General features: G+C 42.7%; 1 protein-coding gene across 2 annotated transcripts in view; it reads left to right on the forward strand.

Moving 5' to 3' along the window:
• SPTSSB (serine palmitoyltransferase small subunit B) overlaps nt 1-25,862 on the forward strand; it is a 39,015-nt gene that overhangs the window by 8,379 nt on the left and 4,774 nt on the right. The window contains exon 2 of one of the 2 annotated variants that reach the window (XM_038750274.1): nt 22,478-22,601. The exons of the other annotated variant lie outside the window; for it this stretch is intronic. The gene's annotated coding sequence lies outside the window, so the exon portion shown is untranslated. The remainder of the gene's footprint in view (nt 1-22,477; nt 22,602-25,862) is intronic. 2 annotated transcript variants of the gene reach the window in all.

The following is a 25,862-nucleotide window of genomic DNA, read 5'->3' on the forward strand; positions in this document are numbered from 1 at the left end:
TACCAAGATTGAACTAGGCTAAAGACTTCTGTCTAAAGACTAGACTAAAGAACCTGCTCAACTGGAACAACAACAGAAAACCAAGCCCACTGAAGTTTCTTTCCTCTCCCCCTTCCCGCCCTCCCCCTCTCCACCCCCCCGCCTTACCTCCTTCCCTTCCCCCACAACACCTGTATATATGTATAGATGTTTGTACGTATTTATTACTCTATTTTACTTGTACATATCTATTCTATTTATTTTATTTTGTTAATATGTTTTGTTTTGTTCTCTGTCTCCCCCTTCGTTCTCGCCTGTCCCGCCATCGACCCTGGGCCCACGTCATCCCCCGGGCCTGGAATGCCCTCCCTCTGCCCCTCCGCCAAGCTAGCTCTCTTCCTCCCTTCAAGGCCCTGCTGAGAGCTCACCTCCTCCAGGAAGCCTTCCCAGACTGAGCCCCTTCCTTCCTCTCCCCCTCGTCCCCCTCTCCATCCCCCCATCTTACCTCCTTCCCTTCCCCACAGCACCTGTATATATGTATATATGGTTGTACATATTTATTACTCTATTTATTTATTTATTTATTTATTTTACTTGTACATTTCTATCCTATTTATTTTATTTTGTTGGTATGTTTGGTTCTGTTCTCTGTCTCCCCCTTTTAGACTGTGAGCCCACTGTTGGGTAGGGACTGTCTCTATGTGTTGCCAATTTTTACTTCCCAAGCGCTTAGTACAGTACTCTGCACATAGTAAGCGCTCAATAAATATGATTGATTGATTGATTGATTATAGACTGTGAGCCCACTGTTGGGTAGGGACCGTCTCTATATGTTGCCAACTTGTACTTCCCAAGTGCTTAGTACAGTGCTCTGCACACAGTATGCACTCAATAAATACGATTGATTGATTTTCTAAGATTTTATAGGGAAATGACGTACTTTTTAATCATAATTTTGAATCTCACTCAGTTGTTATACCTCCGTGAATCAAAATGGTATAGCCACAAATTTTTTCTTAATTATACAAGTAAAAATATTTCACAGGTAACCCAGATCAGATATTTGAGAGCACCTTAACTACAAGAAATTCTCCTCCAAGCCACAGTTTTTATCTCCAGTCTTTGAAAATAATAATAATAATTGTGGTATTGGTTAAGCACTTACTATGTGCTAAGCACTGTACTAAGCACTGGGGTGGATAGATGGACATCGGGTTGGATACAGTCCCTGCCCCTCTTGAGGCTCACAGTCTTAACCCCCATTTTACAGATGGGGTAACTGAGGCCCAGAGAAGCGAAGTGACTTGCCCAAGGCCACACAACAAATAAGTGGTGGAGCCTGGTTTAGAACTCACGACCTTCTAACTCCCAGGCCTGTGCTCTATCCACTATGTTATGCTTTGCTTACTCCAGTTAGTAAAGTGACAGGAAGCATTTAATAATATGACTGATATATTATTAACAATTATAACAATATAATTCTATTATTTCTTAAGTGCTTAGTATTATATATGTGCTAAACACTGGATTAAATACAAAATAATCAGGGCAGATGCAGTCCCTGTTCCACATGGGGCTCACGATTGAAGTAGGAGGGAGAACAGGTTTTGAATCCACATTTTATAGATGAGGAAACTGGGGCACAAAAAAGTTAAATGATGCACGCAAGGTCACACAGCAAGCAAGTGGCAGAGCCAGGATTAGGTCCTCCGACTCCCAAGGCCCATTCACTTTTCACTAGACCACACTGTTTCTCCAAGAAATTAATAAATTTGATGCAGAATAGTTGATGAACAGAATAAACTAAAACATTTTCTGTTGCAGGGGCAAAATCATTTATATTTCTATAAACCAAGTTTCATAATGAAAGTGTTTTACAACTGAAGAATGCGTTATGAAATTGCAGGGGAAGAGGTTTTCAAAACAAATTTTTAAGCTAAAAAACTAGCATTTCTTTTAAGGCAAAATGCCGTAGATTGAACTGCATATTTTTTCAAGTATTTGAAAATTACTTTGTTTAGTATTTAGAAGCATTCTTCTGTGGGGACTTTTCTTTGCCTACAATTTTTGGTACCAATATTACTCAATATACTTTTTCCAAGAATGACAGAATGTTTTGCAAACTCACTGATCTTAATTGCAGATGCTTAGTTGGGGGCCTAAAAGGTGGACAATAAGTACTACTAACTCTATCCATGAAATAGCTAAGTCAAAGAGATGTTAATTCCCTATCCCCCAGTTGGCCAGAAATCAATTCCATCTCTTAAACTATGTCAGTCATTAAACACTTGCTCCCTGTGAAAATTCTGGACAAGTAATCTTAAGAGAATGTACTATTGCTAAAAACATTCAACCAACAACAATAAAAAAATTAGGCTGATCTGATCCTGTTCTGCATGGACAGGAAAATCAGGTTGGAATTTAGAACAAAGGAAGCTGCTCCTCAGGTTTCTCCTATTAGAAGATGATAAAATCAGTGAGAGCATAAGAGGAGATAATGTGATATACCATTCTTTACTCTTGGTGAACTCTTCTCCCTCCCTCATAGTAAATAAAATGCAACATTCTCTTACCTCAAAATAGTGGGTTTCAATAAGAGCAAATGCAGATAGGAAAAACAAAGGTTTCATTAAGCAGCATTGCCTAATGGAAAGAGCCCAGGCCTAGGAGCTGGAAGACCTGGGTTCTAATCCTTCCTGCCTGCTGTGTGGCCTTGGGCAAGTCACTTCACTTTTCTGTGCTTCAGTTCCTTAGCTGCAAAATGGGGATTCAATACCCCTTCTCCCTCCCACTTAGGTTGTGAGCCCCACATGGGACAGGGACAGTAAGCAACCTAATTTGTATTGCCCCAGCATTTAGAACAGTTCTTGATATGTAGTAAGCAGTTAACAAATACCATATAAAACAAGTACCATAGACTAAATCAAAGAACTCTTTTTTCTCCCAAGGTCCAGGGACATTAAGATAGCTACTTTTTCTATCCATCCCTTCCAAGTTAAAGTGACCCTCTCCAGAATGGCAAAGAGGTTCTACTCTACTTCATCAGTATTTTCCACAGTATTAATTAATGTCATTTATTGTGCGCACAGCAGTGAACTAAGCACTTGGGAGAGTATAGTAAAACAGAGTCGGTAGACATGTTTTCTGCCTATAAAAAGCTTACAGTCTAGTATTCATTCATTCTCTCAATCATTTTTATTGAGCGCTTACTGTGTGCAGACCACTGTACTAAACGCTTGAAAGAGTACAATATAAAAGATACATTCCCTGCCCACAACAAGCTTACAGTCTAGAGGGGAGACAGACATCAATATAAATAAATTACAGATATGTACTTAGGCATTGTGGGGCTGGGAGAGGGAATGAGTAAAGGGAGCAAGTCAGGGTGACGCAGAAGGGAGGGGGAGAAGAGGAAAGGAGGGCTTAGTCAGGGAAGGCCTCTTGGAGGAGATGCGCTTTCACCCCATACATCCAATGCGTCACCAAAACCTGCTGGTCTCACCTTCACAATATTGCCAAAATCCGCCCATTCCTCTCCATCCAAACCACTACCCTGTTAGTACAATCACTCATCGTATCCATTGTTGGGTAGGGATTGTCTCTATCTGTTGCTGAATTGTACTTTCTGAGTGCTTAGTACAGTGCTCTGCACAAAGTAAGCACTCAATAAATACGACTGAATGAATGAATAAGGCTTTGCACAGGGGGAGAGTAATTATCTGTTAGATTTGAGGAGGAAGGGTATTCCAGGCCAGAGGCAGGACATGGGCAAGGGGTCGGTGGTGAGATAGTTGAGATTGAGGTACAGTGAGAAGGTTGGCATTAGAGGAGTAAAGTGCAAGGGCTGGGTCCAGTGCTTAGAACAGTGCTTTGCACATAGTAAGTGTTTAATAAATGCCATCATTATTATTATTCGTAGTAGTAGACTGTGAGCCCTTTTAGACTGTGAGCCCACTGTTGGGTAAGGACTGTCTCTATATGTTGCCAACTTGTACTTCTCATGCACTTAGTACAGTGCTCTGCACCCAGTAAGTGCTCAATAAATACAATTGATTGATTGATAGTAGGAGAGTAGTGAGGTGAGGTAGAAGGGGGCAAGTTGATTGACTGCTTTACAGCCAAGAGTGAGGAGTTGTTTTTTGATGAGGAGGTGGATGGGCTACCACTGGAGTTTCCTAATGAGTGGGGAAACATGTCCTGAACATTTTTGTAGAAAAATGATCCAGGCAGCAGAGTGAAGTAAGGACTGGAGTCAGGGATAGGCAGCAGGGAGGTCAGCATGGAGGCTGATGCAATAATCAAGGTGGGATAGGATACGTGATTGTATTAACGTAGCAGCAGTTTGGATAGAGAGGAAAAAGTGCATTTTATTGATGTTGTGAAGGTGGAACTGATAGGATTTAGTGATGGATTGAATATGTGGGTTGAATGAGAGAGAGAGGAGTCAAGGATAATGCCAAGGTTATGGGCTTGTGAGACAAGAAGGATGGTGGTGCCATCGGCAGTGATGGAAAAGTCATGGGGAGGGCAGGGTTTGGGTGAGAAGAAAAACAGTTCTGTTTTGGACATGTTAATCTTGAGGTGATGGGAGGATATCCAAGTAGAGATGTCTTGAAGGCAGGAGGAAACGTGAGACTGTAGTGAGAGAGTTAGATCAGGGCTGGAGATGTAGATTTGGGTAGTTTTGCAGCTTACAGCAGTATATAGTATATATTGAGCTCCTTACTGACTACTATATTTCTGCCCTGCCAGCATTCTTAAGAACAGAGATGTTTTCACAGCAATAAATAACCTCCTGTGGTGCAAATTCCTAAAAACATAGGCACGTTACAAATGGACTTTAGTAGAGGTGTTAATGCCAGAGTAATACAAATAGCGCCTAATATATTATTTACAGACCCATGGGCTTGAGGCAACTTCTGTTTCTGCTCCATGTACATTTCTTAGTAAATTATTTAAATGGAACACCATTTCATCCTGAATTGCCCTAGATCCTTGCAAGGAATGTATCTTTCAATAAACCTTACATTCAAAAGACAGCACAAATTAAGAGGGGTTGGTGGTATAACAAAAAATGATTTAATAATTCATAGCTGATGGCCTGCCCTTAGAGATCCAGATAAATTTAGTACTGATATTAATGCAGTATTCTTACCTTCTTTTATAAGGACAGGCAGAACTCTAACAAGTCTAGTTAGAGTTAGAACAGTGCTCAGCACTTTGAACAGTGCTTGGCACATAGTAAGCGCTTAACAAATGCCATCATTATTATTAGAGTTGAGAACAAAGACTGAATCAATCACTCAGTGGTATTGAGTGCTTGCTCTGTGCAGAGCACCGTACTAAGCACTTAGGAGAGTATAAGATGATCAGAAGTTTTTCCCTACCTCCAGTTGCCCATTTTTAAAAATATTTTTTCAGCATTTACTATATGCCAAGCACTGCATTAATAACTAGGGTATTTGTTAAGTGCTTACATTGTGCTAGTAAACGCTGGGGTAGTCACAAGCTAATCAGGTTGGACAAAGTCCATGTCCCACATGTGGGCTCGCAGTCTTAATCCCCATTTTACAGATGAGGCAAATGAGGCACAGAGAAGTTCATTTATTCAATCATATTTATTGAACGTTTACTGTGTGGAGAGCACTGTGCTAAGCACTTGGAAGAGTACAATGCAGCATTAAGCAGACATAATTCACTGCCCATAACGAGCTTTATGACTTGCCCAAGATCACATAGCAGAAGAATGGCAGAGATGGGATTAGAACTCAGGTCCTTCTGACTCCCAAGTCCATACTCTATCCACTAGGCTACACTGCTTTCTGTTCAATCCAGGCTTTACAAACTTCCCTCCAGTCCCCTTGTAACTGGGTGTAATGCAGAAATTTCAATTATCGCCTTTGTTAAGCACTAAATACTAAGTGCCGGGGAAGAGACAGGATAATCAGGTTGCACACAGTTCCTGTCCCACCTTGGTGACTCAGGCCCCTTGCCTATTTATGAACTGTGGCATATGCACCTATATTCTCCCTGGGGGTGGTCACTTCCATCTCCTCTGGGCTCATCTAAATAATAATAATAATAATAATAATAATAATAATAATAATAATAATAATAATGGCATTTATTAAGTGCTTACTATGTGCAAAGCACTGTTCTAAGCACTGGGGAGGATACAAGGTGATCAGGTTGTCCCACACAGGACTCACAGTCCTCATCCCCATTTTACAGATGAGGGAACTGAGGCACAGAGAAGTTAAGTGACTTGCCCAAAGTCACACAGCTGATAACTGGGGGAGCCAGGATTTGAACCTATGATTTCTGACTCCCAAGCCCACTCTCTTTCCACTGAGCCACGCTGCTTCAAGCACCATGGCCTGGTGGAAAGGGAATCAGAGAACCTGAGTTTTAAACCTGGCTCTGCCAACTACTTGCTATGGGACCCTGGGCGAGTCACTTAACTCTTCTGCCTCACTTCTGTTCTCCCTCCTTACTTAAATTGAGGGTCCAATGCGGGAGAGAGACTGTCTCCACCCTAATTAGCCTGTGTCTACCCCAGCACTTTTCCCTCTCAGGATCACACCTGAAGAGTTTCCAATGCTCTATCAGTCTCTACTACAGGAGGCCTACCTTTACCATTCCTCGCTGTGGCAGTGACTAGCAAGTAGAAGGCAATCTGCTACAAGTCAAAACTCACCTGTGCTGGGCAGCAACAGCATGAGAGAGAGTCGAGGGCGGAGACTCAAGTTTATAGCACGGAAGGAGGCACTTCTGGATTTTTACCAAGAAAACTCTATGGCTACACTACCGGAATGATTGCGGATGGAGGTGAGGCGTTGTGGGAGAGATGAGCCCATGCTGTTGCTATGGGTCGGAGATGATTCAACAGCATAAGACAAGACCCCAGAACTTAGAACAGTGTTTGAGACCTAATAAGCACTTAACAAATCCCATAAAAAAAATAAAATAAAAAGGAAGCCCCTAGTGAGCAGGAGACATGGGAGCAAACTTCTGGCATACCTTCCGAAGAGCTTAGAAGAGTGCTTCTTACTTGGTAGCACTTAATACTAGATCGATTGTACGAGTGTCCCTACAGCAATCTCTAGAGCCCACGTCCTGACTCCCAAGACTATGCACTAGCCACTAGGCTGCGGTCCTTCTGTAAAATAGGGGTTAAGGCTGTGAGCCCCATATGGGACATAAACTGTGTCCAACCTGACTGGCTTGCATCTACCCCAGTTCTTAGTATAATGCCTAGCACATAGTAAGCACTTAAATACCATTTAAAAAAAACTTTTTGAAATATCTTGGACAGTTGACTCTCGTGGCTCAGTGGAAAGAGGCCAGGCTTTGGAGTCAGAGGTCATGGGTTCAAATCCCGGCTCTGCCAATTGTCAGCTGTGTGACCTTGGGCAAATCACGTCACTTCTCTGGCCCTCATCTGTAAAATGGGGGTTAAGACTGGGAGCCCCCCGTGGGACAACCTGATCACCTCCCCAACACTTAGAACAGTGCTTTGCACATAATAAGCACTTAATAAATGTCATTATTATTATTATTACTGCTTAGTTTTCCACAGGTATTGTGTCTGCTTATTCTTGTGGGTCGGTCCTACTACTTTCTCCCAGACAGTCACCTTGCACTGGGATGGTTAAATAACTTAGGGGTAGCATATTTTAAAGAACAATAATTGTGGTAATTGTAAGCACCAAAAACTATACAAAGCACTAGGGTAGGTACAAGATAATCACGTCCTTCAAAGGGCTCTAAAAACTACCTAACCCATGCCAGTGACTGCCCCAACCTCCTCTGAGAAGCAGCATAGCCTAATAGAAAGAGCACAGACCTGGGAGTTGAGAACCTGGATTCTAATCACAGTCCTACCACTAGCCTGCTGTATGATCTTGGGCAAGTCATTTCACTCCTCTGTGCCTCAAGTACCTCATCTGTAAAATGGAGATTAAATACCTGTTTTCCCCTCCCTCTTAGATTGTGAGCCCATGTAGATTAGGGACTCAGTCTGGATCTGTCTATGTTCTATCTAACGCAGGGCTGAGAACAGTGCTGCGCATAGTTAGCGCTTGAGGCCACATTATTATATCTGAGGCATAGGAGGTAGGGAGAAAAGTGGGGAAGTTGTACTCTAGATGGAGGAGACAGGACTAGAATTTTTCCCAGTCACCTTTCAGAATCGGAGTTGGGTAGCAACAGTAACTGGGATGAGGGCAAAGGAACAATCCCAGTCCTATGGACAACAATTTTCTGAGGAGGCAGCAGGGCACCCCCTCTCCTCTGAAAGAAGTGACTGCTGTCATTTTTTCAAATGCTGTAAGCTTGTCTCTAGACTGTAAGCTTGTTGTGGGCAGGGAAGGTGTTTATTGTTATATTGTACTAAATTAAGGTAGTTGTTAAGTGCCCACTATGTGCCAAGCACTGTTCTAAACACTGTGGTAGATACAAGGTAGTCAGGTTGGACACAGTCCCTGTCCCACATAAGGCTAGACTCTTCATCCCCATTTTACAGATGAGGGAACTGAGGCCCAGAGAAGTGAAGTGTTTTATTTTGTTAGTATGTTTGGTCTTGTTCTCTGTCTCCCCCTTTTAGACTGTGAGCCCACTGTTGGGTAGGGACTGTCTCTATATGTAGCCAACTTGTACTTCCCAAGTGCTTAGTACGGTGCTCTGCACATAGTAAGCGCTCAATAAATACGATTGATGATGATGATGATGAAGTGACTTGCCCAAGGTCACATAGCAGAGCCAAGATTAGAACCCATGACCTTCTGACTTCCAGGCCCCTGCTCTATCCACTAAACCATGCTGCTTCCTCTCTCCTAAGTGCTTAGTACAATGCTCTGCACACAGTAATAATAATAATAATAATGTTAGTATTTGTTAAGCGCTTACTATGTGCCAAGCACTGTTCTAAGTGCTAGGGTAGATACAAGGTAATCAGGTTGTCCCACGTGGGGCTCACAGTCTTCATCCCCATTTTACAGATGAGCTAACTGAGGCACAGAGAAGTTAAGTGACTTACCCAAAGCCACACAGCTGACAAGAGGCGGAGTCGGGATTAGAACCCACGATCTCTGACTCCCAAGCCAGTGCTCTTTCCATTAAGCCACACTGCTTCTCAAATGATGGCATTTGTTAAGCATTTACTATGTGCAAAGCACTGTTCTAGGTGCTGGGGAGGATACAAGGTGATCAGGTTATCCCACAGGGGGCCCACAGTCTTAATCCCCATTTTACAGATGAGGTAACTGAGGCACAGAGAAGTTAAGTGACTTGCCCAAAGTCACACAGCTGACAATTGGTGGAGCCAGGATTTGAACCCATGACCTCTGACTCCCAAGCCCGGGCCTTTCCACTGAGCCACACTGCTTTTCTAATGCTCAATTGTAATGATCAATAAATCTGATTGGATGAATCACTCAGAGTAAACTCCATCTGGGCAGGGAACCCTTTTTTGTTTTCCTGTTTGTAATCTTATCCCAAGGTGCATTACATCCAGTGGATGTTCAACTACAAATACTACAAATCATTCAGTGGCTAAGGAAATGTTTATCTAACTTGTTCCATGCATGAACAAAATTAGTTTATGTTATAGGGTCTAGATCTGGCCAAGTACCCAGGAGAAAGCCAATAAGTCCTGACTGGTGACTGCAAACATCCTAAGGAAAAAGCATTTTTTAAAAAAAATCTATAAAGTATCATCATTGTTAAAGCAAACACTCATTTCAATATTCATGTGTTATTTGTTTTAATAACGATTTCTCACTTATTTCTGGAATTGTACTATAAAGGAAGGAAAAGGAATGATCATATTGGGGAAAATGAGCCTTTTCTCATCTGAATGATTCTTCCTTTTAATCTGCTTTTTACAAAATAATTTGGGAAAAATAGTTCTTATTCGGTAATGTTTGACCCCGGGTCCCGACATTCATACTTAAGAATTTAAAGGGTAATGTTGATAAAGCAAATTGCCTATAACTTGGCTTATCTTCTGAATCTTGTTGGTAACTTAGTTTCTGATGACATAACATACTACATTAGTGCAGGTCAAAGAAAACATCATCCTTGGGTCTAATTTACAAGGAGGTTTTGCCCTTGGTACTGAGGTTGTGTTGCTGTGTGTTTCATGTTTTTGTTCGATATTTTTCTGGTAGCCACTCCAGAGTTAACTCTACCTTAGGAAGATGTATGTCTTCACTACATACTGCCCTTCCTTCCTCTCCCCCTCGTCCACCCTCCATCCCCCCATCTTACCTCCTTCCCTTCCCCACAGCACCTGTATATATGTATATATGTTTGTACATATGTATGTTTGTACATATTTATTACTCTATTTATTTATTTTACTTGTACATATCTATTCTATTTATTTTATTTTGTTAGTATTTTTGGTTTTGTTCTCTGTCTCCCCCTTTTAGACTGTGAGCCCACTGTTGGGTAGGGACTGTCTCTATAAGTTGCCAACTTGTACTTCCCAAGTGCTTAGTATAGTGCTCTGCACACAGTAAGCGCTCAATAAATACGATTGATGATGATGATGATACTGCCAAGTCTTACAGTCTACAGATTTCACAAACTATGCCTTAAATCATCCTAGGTTCATCAAATCCAGCCACTCCTTTTATAATAATAACAGTATTTATTAATAATTTTACCATGTGCACAGCACTGTGTGGGCTAAATACAAGATAATCGTATTTGACACAGTCTCTCTTCCACATGGGGCTCAGAGCCTAAGAAGGGGAAGAATTAATATACCCATTTTACAGTTGAAGAGAACCAAGGCATTGAGAATTGTTTTCCCCAAGGTTACCCAAGAGATTTTTAGCACTATTTTGAGTACTCTACCATACATTTAAAAAAAAACCTTAAAATAGGACTCTATGTTAAATTAAGGCAGACACTGGGGACTGAACACTGTACCTGGAAATTTCCTTCATATGACTTAATTTACTCTCCTCCTCCCCATCCCCCCTGCCCTACCTCCTTCCCCTCCCCACAGCACCTGTATATATGTTTGTACAGATTTATTACTCTATTTTACTTGTACATATTTACTATTCTATTTATTTTCTTAATGATGTGCATCTAGCTTTATTTCTATTTATTCTGATGACTTAACACCTGTCCACATGTTTTGTTTTGTTGTCTGTCTACCCCTTCTAGACTGTGAGCCCGTTGTTGGGTAGGCACCGTCTCTGTATGTTGCCAACTTGTACTTCCCAAGTGCTTAGTACAGTGCTCTGCACACAGTAAGCACTCAATAAATATGATTGAATGAATGAATGAATGAGTTGTAATTATTCATAAGGAAGACTGAATGGGGCATTCAATCCAACTTAGTCTTGTAGTTTCCAAAAGTTCATCAGCTAAAAACATATGTTCCCAGGTTCCCAACTTTCTCCAATCTTCTCCACACCTGGAAATGCTTTTTTTTTTTTTTTTTTTTGTATTTTTCCCTATGGCCAGAAAATGTCCTTTGAACAATTCAATTGACAGCATTTTTTGAGGGGAATTCATCTTGTGGCTGGACAGCTCCCTGCTAAACTGCCCCAGGACAGACTATTGTATGAGATTGGGGGTTCATTCATTCATTCAATCGTATTTATTGAGCACTTACTGTGTGCGGAGCACTATACTAAGTGCTTGGAAAGTACAATTTAGCAATAAAGAGAGACAATCCATGTCCTCACCAGGCTTAGAGTCTAGGGTTGCAGAAGGGGGAACAAAGAGGACACTGGGGAAATCCCTATCTCCAGAAAGGCCAAGAGTAACTGACAAGTGACCACCAGTCCTGGAGGGTAAGAATGAGGATTTCCCATCAGTTCCTTCCTTTCACCCCTTTCCCAAAACCACAACCAGCCACCACTGGTTCCTGGCTCATGGATGTAGCTCCATAAAACCACAAAATGTCTGAGAAGCAGCACTGCCTAATGGTTAAAGCACAGACCTGCACATAGTAAAGTGTATAAGAAATATGATTTAAAAAATGGAACCTCCAGAATCAATTTACGTTGGGATTCTCTGGACTCAGCCCCAGAACCTATGAGCTGTTTTGGAGCTCTGACACTTTGAGGGGAATTTCAGCACTTTTTCTGGTTGAGCTAAAATGGGCTGACCAGCTCAAGGCAAGACACTCCTCAAGTGAGGTCACAGCAAAGTGGTGTGTCCAGCACAATGGTCTGACATATAGCAGAATTTCTAGCTCCTTTCTTCCCCCATCCCAAACCTCCTTTGAGGACATTTCAGTGCCCAAGACCCTCAAAGAGAAGAGATGTCGGCTTGAAGTTTCCTGGCACCTTCTCCAGAGCAGAGAAGCAGTGTGGCCTAGTGGTCTGGGAGTTAGAGGACCTGGGTTCTAAAACCATCTCTATCTCTTGCCTGCGTAGGACCTTGGGCAAGTCACTTCTCTGTGCCTCAGTTCCCTCATCTGTAGAATGGGGATTAGGACTGTGAGTCCCACATGGGATGTGGACTGTGTCCAAACTGATTAGTTTGTCTCTACCCCAGCACTTAATACAGTGACTGGCACATAGTGCTTAACAAATATCATAAGAAAAGAATTAAATACTGGTGACTCCCCACCTCATTGGGCCCATTGCTCATATAGAAGAACTTTGTTCTTCTCCATAACCTCCATGTCTGGCCCAATATCATGGCTTCATCCAACAGAGACTCAGGCATGCTGGAAAATGCTTGGGAGGGCCAGAGTAGCAAAAGGCCAATGGTGACTGTTATTTTCCAAAGTTGGGAACCTCAAAAATTGAAAAATTTCAGGTTAACAGCCTAAATCAAAAAGATAACTCTTCTCTCCCATTTTATATAACAGGAAATCCAGAACTCTGGACCACAGAAAGCATAGAAGAGTCCATCTGCTCAATATTACTTTAAAAAAAATCCACTGAGGGCAAATGAATAGGTGAGGAATATGAATTCTACAAGAACTCGAGGGAAGAATCCTTACACCAGGGAATCCCTCTGCCTTGGCTACTGAGAATTCTCCTATGAAAAGCAAAATAATGAGCTTCCAAAGAATGTACTCTTGGCCACCAGGTTTTCAGGCTAAATTTATCTCAATCCAGTGTGCATTCAGAGTCAAAGTGCTCACTTTTTTCAAAGTGCTTATGCACCTTAAATCACCTTACATGCACCTTATATCAAATGCACTCATGCACAGACTGTACATCACTGAAACAGCTGATTGATAAGTATCTGGGTCCTAGAGAATGCAGTTGACTGGAAGCCAGGCAAGGAGTTTTATTTCACCGAATGGTGAGTTTGGAGACTCATTTGGAATGGGGGGGGGGGGAATAATAGTGGCATTTTTAAGCACCTATTATGTCCCAAACACTGTTCTAAGTGCTGGGTCCCACATGGGGCTCATAGACTAAGTAGGCGAAAGACTGGGTATTGAATTCCCATTTTGCAGATGAGGGAACTGAGGAACAGAGAAGTTAAGATACTTGCCCAAGGTCTCACAGCAGGTCATTGACAGAGGCAGGATTAGAGCCCAGGTCCTCTAGCTCCTAGGCCCATACTCTTTCCACTAAGCCATGCTGGGTTGGGCAGATGTTGTACAAGAGCATGTGAAATGCAATCTGTAAGGTGGAGAGAGGAGACAGAAGTTGTTTGGCCAAGACAGCATAGCTGCCAGCCATCTTTGACTATCTATGACACTTCTCTGGTCATTAACATGGCATGTACTCTCCCCCAAATTGTCCCTTTTTTCACCACATGTGCATGCTGGTCAGATACAATTCAACATTGCATTGGACATATGCACCAGCTGTTGCTTCTTGTCATTTTTGAGAGAATTTTTGATTGTTCGATTGTTTGCTGTTTGGATGAGCTTATATGGGTGATTTTTTTTCCCAGTATTGAAATGTTCCAATGCCCAGTGGGGTTGGGGGTGGGAGAACCTCTTTCCTTTTCACTTTAATCAACTAGATTATCAAAGTCTCCAGACCAGTGAGGTAACTTTGTTTTCTCAATTATTGCCTATAAAAATAATTGGCCCTGGCCTGAGTGTCCAAAAAAAAAAAAACAATTTTTATGAAAGACCAAATTGTATCAACTAATTCACAATTCATGTCCTTTTTTTCCCTCCTAGCACATCGGCACGGAGGCTGCCATTGAAAAATAGACTCTAGAGCTTGTCTCCACCACTACTACTAGAAACAAATTAGGGACACTTTAATCAATCCCAAATCACACTGAAAAGACACTAAGAACAAAGTAACAAGTTTCAGGCATCTTTTGTAAAAATTGACAAGTGCAGCCACCACCACTATATGCCTTTATTTTTATTTTTGGGTAAACAAAAATAATAGCTTCTTTTCTAAGTAAAAGCATCTATAAACTGACTGGTCCTGAACTCACTCTATTACATAATACCACTGTGAACTTTTCCATTAAAATAAAATCTTTCAATATCAGCCCAAAAGGTTGATCATTCAATAAAAACTTCACAAGCATGTCAGAGTAAGTTAGCTAGAATCAAAAATTGTGTTACAGGTTCAACTGACCGATGTATGAACTTCCACAACAATATCGAAAGTGAGATCAACTGCTTGAATGGGTATTTGGTATTGTGCATGCTATTATTTTGAGTGGTAATTCACATAATAGTTCAGAGGATTTCAGATCACATTTTACTTTATTTCTGTAGGATCCACCCTAGCTTTCTAATCAGGCGACAAATTGTGTTATGGGCATCTTCTAGCCTACTAACAAAATACCCGTGCTATGCCTGGGTTTAGATAGATGTGGATCTGTTTTTCCCCTTCTTTTCTGGCCCTTTTCATTTTCTTTCTTCTTTTTCATTCTCCCCAGCACTCCCATGTCCCTGTGTTGAGTCCACTGAAGCACAATGTGCTGAATCCTATGTGGGACAGGGAATGTGTCCAACCCGATTGTCTTGTATCTACCCTAGTGATTAGTACAGTGTCTGGCACATAGTAAGTGCTTACTAAATACTATTATTATTATATTTTGAGCTTGTCTTGTCTTATGCCATCGAGTTGTCTCTGACCTATAGCGATGCCATGGCCACATCTCTCCCAGAATGCCCCGCCTCCATCAGCAATTGCTCTGGAAGGGTATCCATAGAGTTTTCTTGGTAAAAATACAGAAGTGGTTTTCAATTGCCCCCTTCCACACAGTAAACTTGAGTCTCCACCCTCGACTCTATCCCATGCCACTGCTGCCCAGCACAAGTGATTTTTGACTTGTAGCGGATTGCCTTCCACTCACCAGCCACTGCCCATGCTAGAAATAGAAGGCGTATTCCTCTGCTTGATTGTCCCTTCTGTAGTTGAGACTGGTAGAATACTGGAAACTGCAATCCTGAGGGGATTATGAGCTTGGGTGGATAACAAATAATCAGGTCCCAAATGGGACTCCCAATTTAAGTAGGAGAGAAAATAGGTATTTAATCCCCATTCTATAGATGAGGAAACAAAGGCACAGGGCAGTTAAATAACTTGCCCAAGATCACACAACAGGCAAGAAGCAGGGTGAGATTCCTTCCTTCCTTCCTTCCTTCCTCCCTTCAAGGCCCTACTGAGAGCTCACCTCCTCCAGGAGGCCTTCCCAGACTGAGCCCCTTCCTTCCCCTCCCCCTCGTCCCCCTCTCCATCCCCCCCATCTTACCTCCTTCCCTTCCCCACAGCACCTGTATATATGTAGATATGTTTGTACATATTTATTACTCTATTTATTTATTTTACTCGTACATATCTATTCTATTTATTTTATTTTGTTAGTATGTTTGGTTTTGTTCTCTGTCTCCCCCTTTTAGACTGTGAGCCCACTGCTGGGTAGGGACTGTCTCTATATGTTGCCAACTTGTACTTCCCAAGTGCTTAGTACAGTGCTCTGCACACAGTAAGTGCTCAATAAATACGATTGATGATGATGATGATGATGATGATTAGAGCCTAGATCCTCTAACTCCCAGGCCCATGCTCTTTCCATTAGGCCACGTTGCTTCTTTCCTCTCTTCTTACATATGTTTTTATTTACACATCCTTTCTCCTGTCTCTCTATTCTGTGTATCTTTTTCACCTCTTCTCATGCTTCATCACCACCACAATTTTTCTTTCTGGCTTTCACAGCTGCTATAAATTTGTGTCATTCTTGTCACTCTACTCCCCTTTTTTTCCCCTCTCCATCTTCCCTAGGTGTTCTTGGCCTATCCTTCTTGTCTTTAGCATTTTTTCAACATTTATGGCTCTCTCTTTCTCTCTCACCCCAAGCCCTCCCCACACCAGGCTTGAACTTGGTCCTCTTGTTATAATGAACCGAAAAGCCATCCTTCTGTCCAGGCCAGAATTGACTGGGCAGAACTGGGAAACAGAGAGTTGGAAAAAGAAGATGAAGATGACTTCCAGGGGGCCTCTGAGGGAGCCAGAAAACTCTTCCCTGAGATACTGCAGAAGGATAGAGGGAAGCCTTACCCTGGCTGGAGCTGTGGAAGGGGTGAGGTAGTGGGTGAGAAAAGCTAGTCCTAGCAGGAAACAAAAGCAAGAGGCAGAAGAAACTCAGCTTTAAAGAAAAGGAGGAAATCGAGATATTGGGAGCCTTGTAAATGTCTTGCAGGTGTCAAATAATTTTAATCCAAATTGTGGGTAAAACATCACATTTAGTATGCTTAGAAAAATTTCAAACTCCCTTCAAATAGAACTAACTTGGCAGCCATAGTCAGTTTCTGTTAAATATATTAGCCTAGTTTAAACTTAGTTGGTTTGGTTTGTCTTCATTTCTCTTTCCTATACATATTAAGACTACCTGTGATTGTTACAATCGCTTCCAAAGAGCTCAAGGGCACCACAAAATGCATCCTTCCAGCTTCACTTCAAAGTGATGCTGGGAGGGACAGGTATTTTCATCCCAACTTACAAGGAAGCAACAAAGGCACCAAAGAGTTAAGTTACCTTATACAGGCCATATAGCAATAAGGACAACAGGTCTATAACCCTGCCCTTCAAGGCCATGCTAAATCCAGTAAACAAGGCACGACTCATACATCAAAAATTACTAACCGCACTGAGTGGGTGACTGCCTACTTCCCCATCCCCAGAAGCATTTCCCAATAGATTCCAGGGTTTTGCATACTCCATGTAGTGAATAATAATAATTATTATGGTATTTTCTCAGTATAATAATTATGGTAATTATGGTACAAGCATTGTACAAAGTGCTGAGGTACATCAATCATTGGTATTTATTGAACGCTTATTGATCCTTTGTACAGACAGGATCGCACCTGGACTATGGGAGGGAGAATCAAGCAGAGGCATATCCATTCCATTCCTAGCTTGGGCAATGGCTAGGCAAGTGGAAGGCAATCTGCTACAAGTCAAAACTCTCCTGTTCTGGGCAGCAGCAGCATGGGAGAGAGTCGAGGGCAGAGAACCAAGTTTACTGCATGGGAGGAGCCATTGGTAAACCACTTTGGTATTTTTACCAAGAAAACTCTATGATTATACTACCAGAATGATTGCAGGTGGCGGTGGGGAGTTCTGGGAGAAATGTGTCTGTGGAATCTCTACAGCTTGGAAATGACTCTACAGCATAAGACAAAACAAGACAACCTACAAGACAGGAGCTAAGAGGCCCAAAATGCTTGTAAAACACAAATTACACATCTCTGATGAAACTTCCATATAAAGATGTTGAAGATAGGCTTAGCCAATTTTAATAGGCCTTTGGATGTACTATATAGTTTTTGATAGTTTTCCCCACCTGAATAAAATTGATATTGAAGTCACATAGAGTCTTCCTCACTCTTTTCCCTCCAAGCTTTCCATTTCCTTCCTCGACTTACCTGAACAGCATGAGTATTGCATTGCCATATTTTGGTTTTGAGAATACAGAACACTGCTTTCATCCCTTTTTACTCTACTTTTACCTAGAGATGGGCGTTGCACCACTTGAAAACTGTACAAGTATGCATTCCTCCTTGACAGATGTCTCCAGAAAACAAAACAAGGCAGTGTATAAGGACACTCTCTAGACTGTAAGCTTCCTCTTGACTCTAAGCTCATTGTGGGCAGGGAACATGTCTACCAACTCCATCATATTATACTCTCCCAAGCCAAGCTAGCTCTCTTCCTCCCTTCAAAGCCCTTGACTCCGCTCTCTCATTCACCCCTCACATCCAAGCCATCACCAAAACCTGCCAGTCTCAGCTCCGCAACATTGCCAAGATTCGCCCTTTCCTCTCCATCCAAACCGCTACCCTGCTCGTTCAAGCTCTCATCCTATCCCGTCTGGACTACTGCACCAGCCTTCTCTCTGATCTCCCATCCTCGTGTCTCTCCCCACTTCAATCCATACTTCATGCTGCTGCCCGGATTGTCTTTGTCCTGAAACGCTCTGGGCATATTACTCCCCTCCTCAAAAATCTCCAGTGGCTTCCAATCAATCTGCGCATCAGGCAGAAACTCCTCACCCTCGACTTCAAGGCTCTCCATCACCTCTCCCCCTCCTACCTCACCTCCCTTCTCTCCTTCTACAGCCCACCCCGCACCCTCCGCTCCTCTGCCGCTAATCTCCTCACTGTGCCTCGTTCTCGCCTGTCCGGCCCTCGACCCCCGGCCCACGTCATCCCCCTGGCCTGGAATGCCCTCCCTCTGCCCATCCGCCAAGCTAGCTCTCTTCCTCCCTTCAAGCCCCTACCGAGAGCTCACCTCCTCCAGGAGGCCTTCCCAGACTGAGCCCCTTCCTTCCTCTCCCCCTCATCCCCCTCTCCATCCCCCTCATCTTACCTCCTTCTCTTCCCCACAGCACCTGTATATATGTATATATGTTTGTACATATTTATTACTCTATTTATTTATTTATTTATTTTACTTGTACATATCTGTTCTATTTATTTTATTTTGTTAGTATGTTTGGTTTTGTTCTGTCTCCCCCTTTTAGACTGTGAGCCCACTGTTGGGTAGGGACTGTCTCTATATGTTGCCAACTTGTACTTCCCCAGTGCTTAGTACAGTGCTCTGCACACAGTAAGCGCTCAATAAATACGATTGATTGATTGATTGATACTGAGAGCTCACCTCCTCCAGGAAGTCTTCCCAGACTGAGCCCCGTTTTTCCTCTCCTCCCCATCCCCCCTGCCCTACCTTCTTCCTCTCCCTACAGCACCTGTATATATATTTGGACAGATTTATTACTCTATTAATTGCACATATTTACTATTTATTTTGTTAATGATGTGCATATAGCTTTAATTCTATTTGTTCTGACGATTTTGACACCTGTCTACATGTTTTGTTTAGTTATTCAATTGTATTTATTGAGCACTTACTGTGTGCAGAGCACTATACTAAGCACTTGGGAAGTACAAGTTGGCAACATATAGAGACGGTCCCTACCCAACAGTGGGCTCACAGTCTAGAAGGGAGAGACAGACAACAAAACATATTAACAAAATAAAATAAATAGAATAAATATGTACAAATAAAATAAATAGAGTAATAAATATGTACAAACATATATACATATATACGGGTGCTGTGGGGAGGGGAAGGAGGTAAGATGGGGGGATGGAGGGGGGGGGAGGGGGAGAGGAAGGAGGGGGCTCAGTCTGAGAAGGCCTCCTGGAGGAGGTGAGCTCTCAGTAGGGCTTTGAAGGGAGGAAGGGAGCTAGCTTGGCGGATGTACGGAGGAAGGGCATTCCAGGCCAGGGGGATGACGTGGGCCGGGGATCGATGGCAGGACAGGTGAGAATGAGGCTCAGTGAGGAGATTAGGGGCAGAGGAGCAGAGGGTGTGGGCTGGTCTGAAGGAGAGAAGGGAGGTGAGGTAGGAGGGGGCAAGGAGAGCCTTGAAGTCAAGGGTGAGGAATTTTTGCCTGATGCGTAGGTTGATTGGTAGCCACTGGAGATTTTTGAGGAGGGGAGTAACATGCCCAGAGTGTTTCTGCACAAAGACAATCCGGGCAGCGGCATGAATTATGGATTGAAGGGGGGAGAGACGGGAGGATGGGAGGTCAGAGAGGAGGCTGATGCAGTAATCCAGTCGAGATAGGATGAGTGATTGAACAGCAGGGTAGCGGTTTGAATGGAAAGGAAAGGGCAGATCTCGGCGATGTTGCGGAGGTGAGACCGGCAGGTTTTGGTGACGGATTGGATGTAAGGGGTGAATGAGAGAGCGGAGTCGAGGATGACACCAAGGTTGCGGGCTTGTGAGACGGGAAGGATGGTAGTGCCATCAACAGTGTTGGGAAAGTCAGGGAGAGGGCCGGGTTTGGGAGGGAAGACAAGGAGTTCGGTCTTGGACATGTTAAGTTGTAGATGGCGGGCAGACATCCAGATGGAGATGTCCTGAAGGCAGGAGGAGATGTGAGCCCAGAGGGAGGGAGAGAGAGCGGGGCCGAGATGTAGATTTGAGTGTCATCAGCATAGAGATGATAGTTGAAGCCATGAGAGCGAATGAGGTCACCAAGGGAGTGAGTGTAGATCGAGAACAGAAGGGGACCAAGAACTGACCCTTGAGGAACCCCTACAGTAAGGGGATGGGTGGTGGAGGAGGAGCCCGCAAAAGAGACTGAGAATGAATGTCCGGAGAGATAAGAGGAGAACCAGGAGAGGACAGAGTCTGTGAAGCCAGGGTTGGATAGCGTGTTGAGAAGATGGGGATGGTCCACAGTGTCAAAGGCAGCTGAGAAGTCGAGGAGGATTAGACTATAGTAGGAGCCATTGGATTTGGCAAGCAGGAGGTCATTGGTGACCTTTGAAAGGACAGTTTCTGTGGAATGCAGGGGACGGAAGCCAGATTGGAGGGGGTCAAGGAGAGAGTTGGCGTTGAGGAATTCGAGGCAGCACGTGTAGATGACTCGTGCAAGGAGTTTGGAAAGGAATGGTAGGCGGAGATAGGGTGAAAACTAGAAGGTGAGGTGGGGTCAAGAGAGCATTTTTTTTAGTATGGGAGAGACGTGAGCATGTTTGAAGGCAGAGGGGAAGGAATCAGTGGAGAGTGAGCAGTTGAAGATGGAAGTTAAGGAGGGGAGAATGTAGGAGAATGCTGAGAATGGCCGCCATCTCCGTGACTTCCGTGACCGTTGTTCTGCACTGTGAGGAGTCTAAGATGCTGCAGCTCTTTTCATGGTTTTCATCACCTACACCTTTTGTGTCTTTGCTCGCCTGTCCTTACTTTTCCTTACCGCAACCCCTCCCACCTCTCCTCATTTTTAGAGGTTGATCCCCTTGAAGCTGGGGACTGCATCTATAGCTTATATCTATATTCTCTCCCAGAGCTTAGTACAATACCATGCACATAGTAAGGTGGTAAATAAACCCATCCTCTAGAATGTAAGCCCGTTGTGGGCAGGGATTGTCTCTCTTCGTTGCTGTATTTCACTTTCCAAGTAGTACAGTGCTCTGCACACAGTAAGTGCTCAATAAATACAACTGAATGACTGAATGAATCAATAAATACTATTACTACTATGACTAACTAAAGACAAGGAGGAAAGAGAGGAAACAACACCAGGCACTGGAAAGATTGAACAAAATAAGACAACTTTTCTGTGTGCACAAGGTGGTGGTGAAAGGTGGCTTCAAATTAACCTTTGAGCCACTCATGAACTTCATCATCCTTTGTGCCTGCTTCCAATAAAAAGGTCAAATATACACAAAATATGTTATATAGAGAAATCAGTAAAATTATAATGGAATTATTATTGGAAACAGTGTGGCCAAGTGGATAAAGCAGAGGCCTGAGAGCCAGAAGACCTGGATTCTGATCCCAGCTCTGCTACTTGCCTTCTGTGTGACCTTGGACAAGTCACTTAACTTCTCTGAGCCTCCGTTTTCTCGACTGCAAAATGAGACTTGGACTATGACCCCCATGTGAAACCGGAACTGTATCCAGCCTGATTGATTTGTACTGATTTCACAGATGATGAAACTGAGGCTCAGAAGGGTCAAGTAATGTAACCAATTAGGGGCTGCTTCAAGTTTCTCTAAGTAAGAGGCATTCGTTCCTCCCCTAGGCACCAAATCTCCAAAGAATTTTCAAACTTTCATTCAATTCAGTCATATTTATTGAGCCTTTACTGTGTGTAAAGCACTGTACTAAGCACTTGGGAGGGTACATATAACAATAAACAGACACATTCCCTGCTCAGGAAGAGCTAATTGTTCCCCAATGGCTATTGTGAAGTCCAGACTTTGAACATCCCTCTCTTCTCAATTGCAGAAATTCCTCTTTTAAATGTGTATAGCCCATTAAACTCTTCCAAAGGAAAACTGCTTTCCAAATGCAAATACTACCCCTCTAAATGTCATAGCATCCCAGCAGGAGACTATTACTGTTTCTCCGCCTTACAAAGTGCAATATCTGAAGCCCAGAAAAAGCTAAGTGACTTGCCTAAGGACACAGAACGAGTCAGCAAGAGCAGAGCAAGGAATAGAGCCCAGATCTTTTGGCTTTCTCTCATAACAGTTCAACCTAAAACTCAGGCTTTTGTTTTTCAGGAACAGCCACAGAAGGTTCAGTTTCCTCTGTATTTTACAGAGGAAAGAAATCTATTTTAAACTTCCAACGTTCTGGAGATTTTTCCACCGAAGGACGCTATTAATTCATCCAGGATATTCTAAGGTAAAAGGCTGGCTGCCTTCCTAAAGTCCTTTTCTTGCATTCTAACTGCACAAATTTCTCCTTGCCCATTCCCTCAGACAACAATTAAAACTCATTCAAATCATCAAGCTCCCTTGAGTTCTGAGTCAAATGGAGGATCGGATGCTGGCCAGGGATAACATTATCTTTCTATGTTCCCCTCATCTTCTTTCCACCCCACAGCTCAAGGACATGTATCGTTGGAACACTATTTTCTCTTTCTTACTGCAAATATTTTTTCTCCCTATGTGTGCGGAACTAGAAAACCCACATCCCTTCAAAAAATTGGTCATGTCAAATTCATTCAATCGTATTTATTGAGTCCTTACTGTGTGCAGAGCACTGTACTAAGCACTTGGGAAGTACAAGTTGGCAACATAGAGTGACGGGTCCCTACCCAACAATGGGCTCACAGTCTAGAAGGGGAAGACAGAAAACAAAACATGTGGACAGGTGTCAAGTCACCAGAATAAATAAAAATAAAGCTAGATACACATAATTAACAAAATAAATAGAATAGTAAATATGTACAAGTAAAATAAATAGAGTAATAAATCTGTACAAGCATATATACAGTTACCTCATCTGTAAAATGGGGATTAAGACTGGGAGCCCCCCGTGGGACAACCTGAACCCCTTGTAACCTCCTCAGCGCTTAGAACAGTGCTTTGCACATAGTAAGCGCTTAATAAATGCCATCATTATTATATACAGGTGCTGTGGGGAGGGAAAGGAGGTAGGGCAGGGGGGATGGGGAAGAGGAGAGGAAAAAGGGGGCATCATGCTTCTTTCTTACAACTCACAGAATGTGATGGAAGGTATCCCTAAAGGGTCTTGCCTTTGGTCTTTCAGGGGATAGGAGAAAATTCGAAATGGGAAAGACCCCACTTTCTAAATGCAAACTGTAAAATCACCTGATCACCTGAAGCCAGGAGAAGCCTCTCACTTGTTAGGATTCATCAATGGTCTCTTCTCCCTCTGCCTCATCAGTTATGCCCACCTGAGAAAATGACACTGGCTGCCTATTTGGGCTAAGTAGCTATCAGTGCTAATAGATTGAGGAATTAACAATGCAATCAATCAATAAGAAACAGCATGGCACAGTGGATACAGCAACCTCAGAAGATTATGAGTTCTAGTCCTGGACTCCCCCACATGTCTGCTGTGTGACCTTGGACAAGTCACTTCACTTCTCTGTGCCTCAGTTACCTCATCTGTAAAATGGGGATTGAGACTGTGAGCCCCACATGGGACAGGGACTGTGTCCAACTCGATTTGCTTGTATCTACCCCAGCACTTAGTACAGTGCCTGGCACACATTAAGCGCTTAACAAATCCCATCATTTAGTATTTATTGAATGCTTACTGTGTGCAGAGCACTGAAATAAGTGTTTGGGAGAGTACACTACTGTAGAATTGACAAGAACCCTGCCCACAAAGCTTACAGCCTAGTGGGAGAGACACATTAATATAAATTATAGATAGGGGAAGGAGCAGAAGATTAGGATATAAATCATAAGTTCTTGAGGCTGGGAGAGCAGTGAGTATCAAAGTGCTTTAGGGATAAAGACGTAAGTGCACAGGTGTAGCCAAAGAGAGAGGTACCAGTGGTATTTACTGAGTGATGATGATGGTATTTGTTAAGTGCTAGGCACTGTGCTAAATGCAGGGGAGGAGACAAGCAAATCCAGTTGGATATAGTTCCTGTCCATGTGGGAATCGCAGTCTTTATGCCCATTTTACATTCATTCATTCAATCGTATTTATTGAGTGCTTACTGTGTGCAGAGCACTGTACTAAGCGCTTGGGAAGTACAAGTTGGCAACATCAATCAATCATTTATTGAGCGCTTACTGTGTGCAGAGCACTGTACTAAACGCTTGGGAAGTACAAGTTGGCAACATATAGAGACAGTCCCTACCCAACAGTGGGCTCACAGTCTAAAAGGGGGAACATATAGAGACGGTTCCTACCCAACAATGGGCTCACAGTCTATCAGGAGGAGACAGACAGCAAAACAAAACATATTAACAAAGTAAAATAAAGAGAGTAGTAAATATGTACAAGTAAAATAAACAGATGAGGTAGGTGAGGTACAGAGGAATAGGAGTGACTTGCCCAAGGTCATGCAGCAGACAAATGGCAGAACTGGAATTAGAAACCAGATCCTCTGATTCCTAGGCCCATGTTTCTTCTGCTATGCCATGCTGCTCCTCTAATATAATAAAACAGAGTTGGGAAAGCAAGTAGGGTAGATAAAAGAGAGGATAGTCAGGGAAGAGCTTTTGGAGGTGAAATGATTTCTATAGGACTTTGAAGATGGGGAGAGTAGTGATTTGTCTGAATGAGGACGAAAAGAGTTACAGGGCAGAGGGAGTTCCAAACCAGAGGTCTAATGTCTCACTTTTGTTTCAAGCCTTGCTTCTATCCTCTTCCTCAGGTTTAATTTGCTGTCCTTGTTTCCCTCCAAATCCTGCTAGAATTTTTTTTTATAGTTATGTCAGAAGAAGTGATGGTAATTTGACCTCAAATGCAATTAAGTGGTACTTATATTAATTTTACCATTTAGTGGCATAGGGAAGAAATGCATGAGATCAAAATTCTCTGAGTCAAAGGGATTTTCTTTGATGGATATTATTATTATTATTATTATTATTACTATGTGCTTACTATGTGTCACACTGATCTCAGTGCTGGGATAGATGCAAGTTCATCAAGGTGGCCAGTTCCCATTTCACAGTTGAGGAAACTTGAGGCCCAGAGGATAGAGCAAGCAATTGACAGACTCAGGATTGGAACCTAGATCCTCTAAGTCCCAAATCGTTACTCTTTCCAATTGGCCATGCTGCTTTTCATAAAATCTTCTTAGTGGCCCAAGTTCTCCTTCTGTCCCTTAACTAGATATCTACTTTCAACCCCTCACTTCTTTGAAACTATCATTCTACTGTATGACCCTTAGTCATGGATCTTGGAAGTGAATCTTTATTTCCACCTTTTTCTTCCACTTACATAAGGGGAAAATCATATGATTAGAAGAGATCACAAAAAGTCATTTTGCCCATGTCCTATTTTTTTACATAGTCCTCCAACTAATCTATTTCATACAGGTGACTGAATAATTGAAATGATCATAACTGTGGTATATGTAAAGTGCTTACTATGTTCCAAGCACTTTGTTAAGCACTGAAGTAAGTAAAGGTTAATCAGCTCGGGCACAGTTCCTATCCCACATGGGACTTAAAG

The sequence above is a fragment of the Tachyglossus aculeatus genome, chromosome 1, assembly GCF_015852505.1.
Source record: "Tachyglossus aculeatus isolate mTacAcu1 chromosome 1, mTacAcu1.pri, whole genome shotgun sequence".
NCBI classification, from domain to species: Eukaryota; Metazoa; Chordata; class Mammalia; order Monotremata; family Tachyglossidae; genus Tachyglossus; species Tachyglossus aculeatus.